General features: G+C 40.2%; 1 pseudogene; it reads right to left on the bottom strand.

Moving 5' to 3' along the window:
• Window positions 1-3,965: 3,965 nt before the first annotated feature.
• On the bottom strand, window positions 3,966-4,071 carry LOC121016518 (uncharacterized; annotated as a pseudogene).
• Window positions 4,072-10,488: the final 6,417 nt, after the last annotated feature.

Raw genomic sequence — 10,488 nt, 5'->3', positions numbered from 1 at the left:
TCTCTCTCTGTCCCAAAAATAAATAAACGTCAAAAAAAAAAATTAAAAAAAAAATAAATAAAAAATAAAAAAATAAAACTTTGAAACACAAATTAACATCTTCTATAGGAACTTCTCATTGCTCTTAATAGGAAACACTGCAAAAACTTTACAGAAGACATATTAATTAGCCCATAGGGTCCACTTAGGAAGAATATATAATGATGTCAGATACAGTGATCCACATTTAACAACTAGATGTTACCCCTATTATAACTGACCTAAAACATTTCAAGTGTACTGAAAGTATGGCATATATTATTAGTTGTATGACTAATTTTTCACAGTCTCTCTTTGAGATTAGAGATCTCATGCAAAAGTTTCAGTGGGAGGCTTTAGTCGGAAGGAACACTACAACTGAATTATTACCAGGAATAGAAGAAAAGAATTATACCAGGACCCATGTTTGGAGTACAAAATATCAAATGTGCTCACGTTGGATGTCTGTACATTGCAAGTTGGTCTTGAGGTAAACTAGACTTTACATAGTATCATAGCTAATTACAATTTGAAAGACAGACTCTCTCTGGGTATCTGGGAATGCTTTTTAGAATAGTTCCTTTTCAAACATGGATTAAAGAGGCCTTTTCCTACTTGTCTGATCTAGTTCTTTCATGTTATCCTTATTGAATAGAGAATATAGAGAAACTCTACCTTTAATGAAAAATCCTGGAAACTTTTTATTGATTTGATCTTAGACTGTAGTGTCTATTACAGCTCAATAGAGCTTCTTTATCCTTTGTTAGAAGTGTTTGAAAAGAGGTGGGAAAAAACTTGAGAAGTTCTTTTCTCCACAAATGACTGATAAATTCCCATTTCTTTAGCCTTAGAATTTGTTCCTTCTGATGTGACTTCTATAGTTTACCCAAAATGTTTGATATTCCTATAAAAATATTTAACATAGGATACATTCTGGATGACAGTCTAAAATGATAAACTTGAATTTTAAAATCAATCTTTTCCTCTATAAATAATAATATCTTCTCTAAAAATGAATGACATTTAAGGAGTTACATGGAAATGGTTATTATGTACAATACACAGGGAATCAACATGCAACAACCAAATAAAATAAGTGAAACACTGATTTTATTTTTATTAGTCCTATTGAAATTTACATACTATAAATTCACCCATTTAAAATATACAACCCAATGGTTTTTATATTCAGAGTTGTGCAACCATCATCACAATGTAATTTTAGAATATTTTTATTATCCACCCCCAAATCCCATACCCATTAATAGTCACACACATTTCCCCCACCTACCCATTCTTTCTTGTAGAAAGCCAGTACTCTACTTTATGTTTATATAGATTTGCCTCTTCTGAACATTCCATCTGTAAATAGAATCATCCATCATGTGATCTTTTGTGATTGGCTTCTTTTGTCGAGAATATTTTTAAGGTTCCATGTTGTAGCTTGTATTAGTACTTCATTCCTTTTCATTGAGGAATAATATCTCATATGGTTATACATACCTTATTTGTCAATCAGTTGATGGACATTTGGATTACTTCCACTTTTTGGCTATTTATGAGTAATTCTGCCATGAACATTCATGTACAAATTTTCATGTGGATGGATGTTACATTGCTTGGTATATGTCTAGAAGTGGAATTGCTGGGTCACATGGTGACCCTATGTTTAACTTTTTTGAGGAATTGCCCAAATGTTTTCTAAAGCAGCTGCACCATCTTATAGCCTCACTAGCAACATATAAGAGTTCCAATTTTTCCACATCCTCTCTGATGCTTGTAATTTTTTTGATTATAGCCATTCCAATGGGCGTGAAGTGGTATCTCATTGTGGTTTTGATTTGCAGTTTTGTGGTGCTTAATGATGTTGAGCATCTTTTAATGGTCTGTTTTTAAATCTTTTACTCGGTTAAAAATGTGGACTCTCTGGGGCACCTGGGTGGCTCAGTCGGTTAAGTGTCCAACTTCGGCTCAGGTCATGATCTCACCGTTTGTGAGTTAGAGCCCTGCACTGGGCTCTGTGCTGACCACTTGGGGCCTGGTTCGGATTCTTTGTCTCTCTCTCTCTATGCCCCTCTCCCACTCCTTCTCTGTTTCTCAAAAATAAATGAATGTTAAAAAAATTTTTTAAATGTGGACTTTAACCCCATTAGTTGATAGCTGGTAAAATATCATTGTCAATTTTTAGTAGTTCATTTATGATGAGATCAAGACTGCAAAGTCTAGCTCTAATAAATTGGTTAGCTTTTACAAAGAAAATGGTAGTTAAATAGCTACACTCATTGGTCCTAACTCTGTTGTGATCTGACAGGACTTTGATCTTGCCAGTTAAGAGGGTGTGCGTGTATCAACCAAAGGGTATGTCCTAATGACTCCAAATATTATTCCAATAAAAATGTAATTTATTATCAACACACATTTTCAAGAGCAATGACCTATTGTTTTATTGAAAATGGTACATGCTCATTTCAAACATTTTTGAACCATCAAAAAGCTATAAAGAAGAAAGCAATAAATTGTTATAAACCTCACTTTTCCAGAAATAACCAGTTAGGTTTTGGGGAAGTATAATATTTCCAGACAGATACAGTTAGATTCAGGGTCAGATGGTTGGATGCGTAGAAATAATTTCATGAGAATGGGATCATATTATATCCGCTTTTTAAAAATAAAAAGGTTTTTTTTTTTTTTCAAAATAAAAAGGTTTTAATTTTACTTGAGTTAACAATAAAAAAAGAAAAAAAACACTTAAGTGAAACTGAGGAATGAACAGAGAAAACTCTTTCTCTATAAAATTGATTCAAAGCTCACCTCCCATCTTTTTATCACGACTTCTCTAGTTCTGACCCTCTTGTTCACTTCTTGAGTTGCTGAATATCATCAACAGAGTTTTTTCATAAAGGACCCATGAGTGTGATAGTAGAAACTACTGAACAGCAACATTACTTTTCCATTGTTCAGTATAATAGTCCTGATTTTATTTATTTTTTTTTAAGTTTATTTATCTTGAGAGAGAGAGAGAAAGCGAGTGCTCACATGTGCACATGGGGTAGGGGCAGAGAGAGAGGGAGAGAAAGAATCCCAAGCAGACTCTGTGCTGTCAGTACAGAGACCAACTTGGGGCTCAAACTCATGAACCATGAGATCATGACCTGAGCCAAGATCAAGAGTGAGATGCTCAACCAACTGAGCCACTCAGGTTCCCTTAATACTCCTGATTTTAAATGTACACATTGCCCCGAAGAATACAGTGTTTAAGCATAGCCTCCCTTGCAGCTAGATGCTAAGTAAGTTCTGGCCAATGAGATATAAGCAGAAGTGTTGTATGAAAATTACAGAAAATATCCTTAGAGAGGATATGCCCATCTTCTGCTCTTCTTCCTGCTAGCTGTTACGCAAATGTAAACACTGAAGTTTGATTTGTCATCTTCAACCATGAGGTGGAAGATCTGTACTGAATGTAGTATAACAACAAGATAAAAGGATTCTGAGCAGCCGACCATTTCCTTAAGCTGCTATACCTCCAGACTTTTTATGAGAGAAACTTTTTATTTTTGTTATTTTTAAAGTCAATTTTTAAGGAATTTCACATGTGATTCCTTCTACTGCCAATCACTTTGGTTCCTCCAAAGTCAGAATCATAATCTTCAAAACAGCCCCTTTAAAAAGAACTTTTGTTCAATCCGCAATTGTCACTGTCAGTCAGTCCACAATTGTTTCTTTTGGGCTTCTTTTGATCTCCACTTGAAAATGGACATACTTCAAAAATTCCCCCCTGTAATCTTTGGAATCCAATTTCTTCAAGCAAATTACTTTAGGGCCCTAGAAGTCAAACTGTAGGAAGCACATTGATTGCTATTTTGGCAAATGACCTAAAATATAAGTATTCTTTGTTTTTAATGTTGAAAAGTCTTGTTACTTCCACTCTACCCCATGGGCCTAGCAGAAAATGTTACAGGTCTCATTGTCACCACTGCAATAAACTTGCTGTGATGGAAGAAGCATAACTTGTATTTCAATGTAGCCACAAAATCTCTACCTTTTTAAATGGCTTATTTGGGGTCCTTAGTCATTTGCCATTAAAATTCATTATAATTGTCACAAGTGCTAAACAATGCCATTAGGTTCTTTAATGCTAAGAATGTCTGTTGCCTTTACACTTACACAATTTAGCTGTGTATAATTCTGATGTTATACTTTGCTTCTCTATCAGTATATATAGATACTATTTCATTTTTTCTGGCATTGGAGGTTGCAGGGCAGATAGCTGAAGCCAGCCTAATTTCTTTCCGTACCCATCCTCCATTTTTGTTTCTGGCTAGATCAAAAAACATTCTTTTCCAATCTTCTATTAAAAAAAATTCAAACATGCAGAAAAAGTTAAAAAATAGCTAGATTTAGCAATTGCTAATATTTGCCTTATTTGCTTTATTTCTCCTTATGCATATGTGCATGTGTGTGTTTGTATGTATACAGATAACACTTCTTTCTGAATCTTTTGAAAGTAAGTTGCCGACATAACATTTTACTCCTAAATACTTCAGGATATATTTCCAAAGAATAAGATTTTCTAAAAAATAACGAATTCCCTAATATCCTCTAGTGTCCACTTTGTGTCCAGATGTCCCCTATTATTCCTTCTACCCACACTATCTTTTGTAGCCTTAAAAAATACCAAAAGGACCCAAGATCTAATCACATTGTATTTAGTTTTTGTGTCTCTTTAGTCTCTTTTAAACAAGAATAATTCCGCACTTTGTTTTGTATTTTTTGTTGTTTCATACATTTACTTTTTTTGATGAGGCCAGACCAGTTGTGTTGTATCCTCTCCTATCTTCTGGCTTTACCTGATTGTTTCCTTGTGGTTTCAATTAACTTGTTTGTTCACCTATCCCATGTTTTCTGTAAACTGAGTTAGGTGTTAAGACATGATTAGACTTGGGTTCGATAGTATTTGGCCAAAAATATTTTATGCAGTATTTCATATTGCATGATATCAAGAGGTAGAAGATGCAGTTTGTTCTGGTATTGGTGATACTAAACTGTTTTTTGTGTGTATGAAAAATAACTATATTTTCCAAAACAAAACAAAAACTTAGTAAGAAAAGTGACCCTGTTTTACAGTTTTGCAAATCTCTGAATATCTGGTTTAACAAAAGATGGAAGGAAACTTACATCTGCCTTGGCAGTCAGTCCACTGAAATATCACATATCATGCAGCCTCTGGAAAACATCACTACACTCTCCTGCAAGAATGAGATTTCAAAGACCAAATAGTGTCTTATATTAGTATGGAAATAGTTTTGACCTTGCGGACCCCTTAAAAGCCCCTCAAGTACTCTTAGGGGTTCCTGGACCACACTTTGAGAACCTCTGCTTTACATTCAACCGACTGACAAATTTTTTATACTAAACTGTTTTTTTTAAGATTTTATTTTTAATTATTCTTTACACCCAATATTGGGCTCAAACCCACAACCCTGAGATTAAGAGTTGTATGCTCCACTGACTGAGCCAGCCAGGCACCCCACTGATACTATAAATTGTTTGAGATTTTGACCTCCAGATCTTTCCATTTAAATGTACATAATCTGTGAGAGTGATTCTTTAGCATTACTCTTTCATCTAATCATTTTGGTATACATTTACGACCTTTGTCTGCATCAATTACATCATTGAATAATTTTCTAAATCTACCATTTTTCTTACATTTATTAGCTGGTATCCTTAGGTAAATAGCTTTCCTTTGTCAACTGGATAAAGTTCCCCCCCAAAACACACAATAAATGCTTAAACATTTCCCTTTAATTACTAATTGGCAGAGATGGTGCAATAGTTCTCTCTAAAGTTCATGAATGATTTTGAAGTATCATTCTTGAAGTTAAATAATTTTGCCTCCATGGAGACTTTATCATCTTTTTTTTCCTAGTATATACTGTATGCCTTTAATGTGCAGATTCAGTTAATATATTACTTTATTTCTGAATACTTTTTCTGTTCCATTTGTTGACTTTTCTAATTTAGGAATACCAATGATCTATATGCTGGATTAGCTTTGCTTTCTTAAGCATCATCTATTTTATTTTTTAATGTTAATTTATTTTTGAGAGAAAGAGAGACAATAGCGAGTAGGGGAGGGGTAGAGATAGAGAGGGAGACAGTGAATCCCAACCAGGCTCCACACTGTCAGCACAGAGCCTGATGTGGGGCTTGAACCCACAAACCATACCATGGCCTGAGCTGAAATCAGGAGTCAGACATTTAACCGACTGACCCACCCAGGTGCCCCTCATATCTCTTGAATCTTTTTCTCTCTGCGTTTCTTGTGATAATTTCCAGTGTTTTTTCCATGCTGGTACTTTGATTTCCTTTTTTTTGTTGTTCTGTTGTTTCAAAGCTATTCACTAGATCTGAAACTGCGTTTATATTTATTTTTTTAGCTTGGCTTTTATTTTTAGTATCCATCTTTAAGCTCTTGGTATTTTGTTATTGTGTTACCTTTATTATTTAAAATAAATTAAAGTTTATTTATTTACCTTGAGAGAGAGAGAGAGAGCACATGAGTGGGAGGGGCAGTGAAAGAGGGCAAGAGAAATCCCAAACAGTCTCTGTGCTGTTAGCATGGAGCCCAACTCAGGAATATCTCAGTAACCAGGAAATCATGACCTGATCTGAAATCAAGAGTTGGATGCTTAATGGACTGAGCCACCCAGGCACCTCAAGCTCTTGATATTTTGAGTTCATACTATAACTAAGTTCTTCTTTGGTAGACAATCTGCTTTTTTGACATAAATTTTCTTCCAGATGGGGTTCTACATAATGTAACCTTCAGGATCTTGGTTTGGATTGGTTATGCCCTGTTTTGTTGCTTGTTTGATGGGACAGCTCTTTCCAGAATCATTTATTCTGATACGCTGTGCATGAATTTTTGACATACTTCCTACTTTATCTAGGAATAAGTTGATCTTCTTAGAGTCATAGTTTGGTGGCTGGGCATTGTTTTGTCTACTTTTCTATAGTCTAATATTGGAAAAGGATGGAGTAGGGACAAAGGTGAGATCTATTGGGATTCAGTATAGCCTCTGCTAGGGGATGGGCCTTTGCTCTTTCTTGAGAGCCTATGAAACATCCTGTTCCACAGCCCTTTCCATGCAGCCAATTATGCATCTTAGTTCCGTATATTTTGGCTTATTCCCCTGGCTCTGCAGTCCCCTGATAATGGGCAGGTCCTGATGAAACTTTTTATTCCTATTGAAGACTACTGTTTTTATTGTTTTTCTCCTTGTCAAGGAAAAAAAAAATCAACAAATCAACGGCTCTCCATTATTTTAAGGATATAGTGGAAACCTCTACGTTCAGCTCCATCCACAATCTAACCTTTCAGGTTTATGTCCCCTTTTCATCTTACGTGAATTCTCTCACACGGATTCTATTCACTGTTTCTAAATCTATGTTTTCCTACATCTATCTTTTTATTCCATAGACCCATGTAGAGTGTTGTTTATCTTGATAGATCTCAATTCTACCCGTACTTCCTATTTCCTCCATGAAGTCTTTCCTGACTTATTATAACTGGAAAAGCTCTTCATCTTTTGAATTCGTGTATAGAATCTATAGTAAGGCATTACTGGTCATTTATATTTTTGCTTATGTCTCAAATCTTCTTCAGGAATTTTGTTTTTGTTCTTGGTGGTGCCCTTATCTGCACAATGCCACCTCACATATTTGTAGATTCCTGTTCCCTTAAAAATAACATTGAAACCAATTCCCATCTTCATTGTTGCAGGCAGCAACTGCTCTTCCAAACTCTGGCACTTCTAATCTTCTGGAGGCTTTCCTACCGCTCAGACGGCTGTATTAAAACTTGAGGTAGTTGGGGGCGCCTGGGTGGCTCAGTCGGTTAAGCAGCCTACTTCGGCTCAGGTCATGATCTCACGGTCCGTGAGTTCGAGCCCTGCGACGGGCTCTGTGCTGACAGCTCAGAGCCTGGAGCCTGTTCCAGATTCTGTGTCTCCCTCTCTCTGACCCTCCCCCATTCATGCTCTGTCTCTCTCTGTCTCAAAAAATAAATAAACGTTAAAAAAAAAAACAAAAAAACTTGAGGTAGTTGAAGAACTAGTTAAGTGGTTGCAGGAGAGCTCAGAGAGGAAAATAAACGATATGCTGCCAATATCCCTTCCATCATCCTTTGAGTCTTTAGTCACTGGAATTTTGAAATCTCTTTCCACAGGTCTGCTGTGGTCCCAATAAGAAAATGGGCTACTCCGGAATTCATAGTTCACTTTGGGCAGTGGCATTCACAGACATCCGTGTTTGAAGGCCAAGGCTGGTTCTCACCTTCCCATTTTCAAAATCTGGTTGCCCTTCAATTCCCCAATCCCGTCGTAATTTAGGAGGTAGCTCACGGAAGGCTCTGGTTAAGGCAGAGTGAGCCCACATCCCCCAGCATTTTTCTTAAATGTGGCAGCACCGCACTTTAACAGATTAGAACCCATCTGAACAAAAAAGAAAACTGAAGTAGGAAACAAACTTGGGCTCCAGTCGGCTAGCTAGAGTAACCCTCAGGCACTGGTGCAGAAGAAATTCTCGAGGTGGGCCATAGAGATTATCTCTACTCCAACTCCACTGCTCTTCTCCATAGATACACACGCACGCACGCCACCGCCTCAGTCACTTAGGGATCGCAGGGCGGTTGACAAGCGTTCGCCCTTGATGCGCCTTCCTCTGCTCTGCGGGAGAACAGGAGGCACCACCGACGCCGGTAATGGCCTCTGCACGGCCCCCTCTGGGCGTGCGGAATCCTGGGACTTGTGGTCCAGCTCCGAGGGCTCCCTAACCGAGTCGGCATTGAAAGGACTACGATTCCCAGAATGCATCGAGGAAGGGAGAAACCTGGGCGGGGAGAGAGAGGGGCGGCCCCAGGCTCTGGGGCGTCGCGGTTTCCAAGCGCCGTGATCTCGCCTAGTAACCGGCCGCCGCGGTTCCCGAAAGCTGCGCTGTGGCCCCGCCCCCGGAGCGCCCGCTGGAGGAAGAACCCATCTCCCGCTGCGCCCCAGTGACGAAGCCCATCCTCGGGTGCGGGAGGTGGGGAAGGGAGGGCAGGCAGAGGATTTCGCTCGCCCGTGCGAGATCCGGGACGTGCTGGCGGCGCCCGCTCCGAGCAGAGGTTAGAGGCGGAGAGAGCGGGGATGCTCTGCAGACTAGGCTGGATCCGGTGTGGGAGGAGTGCAGTTCGTTGACAGCGAGGCAGTGCGCGCGGGTCGGGCTGTCCCTGGGGGCTGGCATTCCCTCGGACCTGCGGCAGCCGAAGCTAGGGTAGTGTGGGCGCACGTTGTTGAGGGGTGGGGGGCGCGGAGTGCGTCCCGGCCCCCACCCCCCGCCTGGCTAGAGGCTGACCTTTGAGCCCACGGGTCCCCGTAGCTAGTTCAGACCTTCGTGAAGCGGGGCACTCGATTTTTGCCACTTGTTAATTATTTAATTTCTTCGGGACCAGGAGCGTTAGTAGGTAGCGCTTTCCTGCCTCCAACTGCACTAGTGTCTCGTTTCCTCCAATTCAGAAAAATCTTTCATGACGCTTGCACTTGGAGTTGCTGATTAGTGAGAACTGCTAAGTTCTTCATGATTTTTTTCGGTCAAGAGAGGTTTCACGGAGGATGTGATTTTAAAATACTTACATGACAACTAATTGAAGCATCTAAAAAAAATGACCGTTGCATATTCACCCTGATTTAATGGGGAAACAGCAAGTATTCTCTTCAATCATATCAGCAACGAGAAGCATTTTGGGCATATTTCATATCATTAAGGAAATGGATCTGGAGGGAGAAGGAGAATAGTTGACAATTAAAAAAACAAAAAACCAAAAACCTTGGTTTAGTCTGGGGATCATTTTCTTGGACTGGTGACTTATACAAAAAATCTGTTTCTTTCTTCCTTTCTCCTGCATCCTGGGTATAGACTGTCAGTTTCGGATCCAAGGATGGTGATGGCAAAGCTTACCCGGGTTCTCTGTCAAATCAAAGCTGTCACAGAATAAATCCCGTTGCCTGCTGCGAAGCCCCCACGCACTGCAAACTTCAGTGAGCGAACTGGGTAATCAGTGTTTGGATATGCAGATCCCTGATTTAAAAGGCGGGGTGACCCCCCCAAGAACCTCTCCTGGGGGACGAAGCCCGCAGGTGCAGTGAGGCGTGTGCGTGCGGGTGTTGGCGCCCGCGAAGACGCCTTGCCCGGGGAGAGGGAGCCGGGGCGCCCGGCGGGGTCTGGCGGCCGCGCACTGGCGGCTCATCTCCGGCGGCGGCGGCGGATGATGGTGGCGGCCGGCGCACTGGGCTGTGTCTGTGCGTCGTCGCGGAAATCAGCGCCCAGCGCTGCACACTGAGCCCTTGCAGGTCCTCCGCTGCCCGAGTCTTGGCGAGGACAGACCCGGAGCGCAGGGGCCGCGGACCCGCGCGCGGGGGAGCCGGGGGA

Source organism: Herpailurus yagouaroundi, unplaced genomic scaffold (assembly GCF_014898765.1).
Source record: "Herpailurus yagouaroundi ecotype Mexico unplaced genomic scaffold, PumYag 210, whole genome shotgun sequence".
Lineage (NCBI taxonomy): Eukaryota > Metazoa > Chordata > Mammalia > Carnivora > Felidae > Herpailurus > Herpailurus yagouaroundi.
Note: the sequence above shows the minus strand (reverse complement) of the source record. Positions and strands in the feature narration are given on the sequence as shown.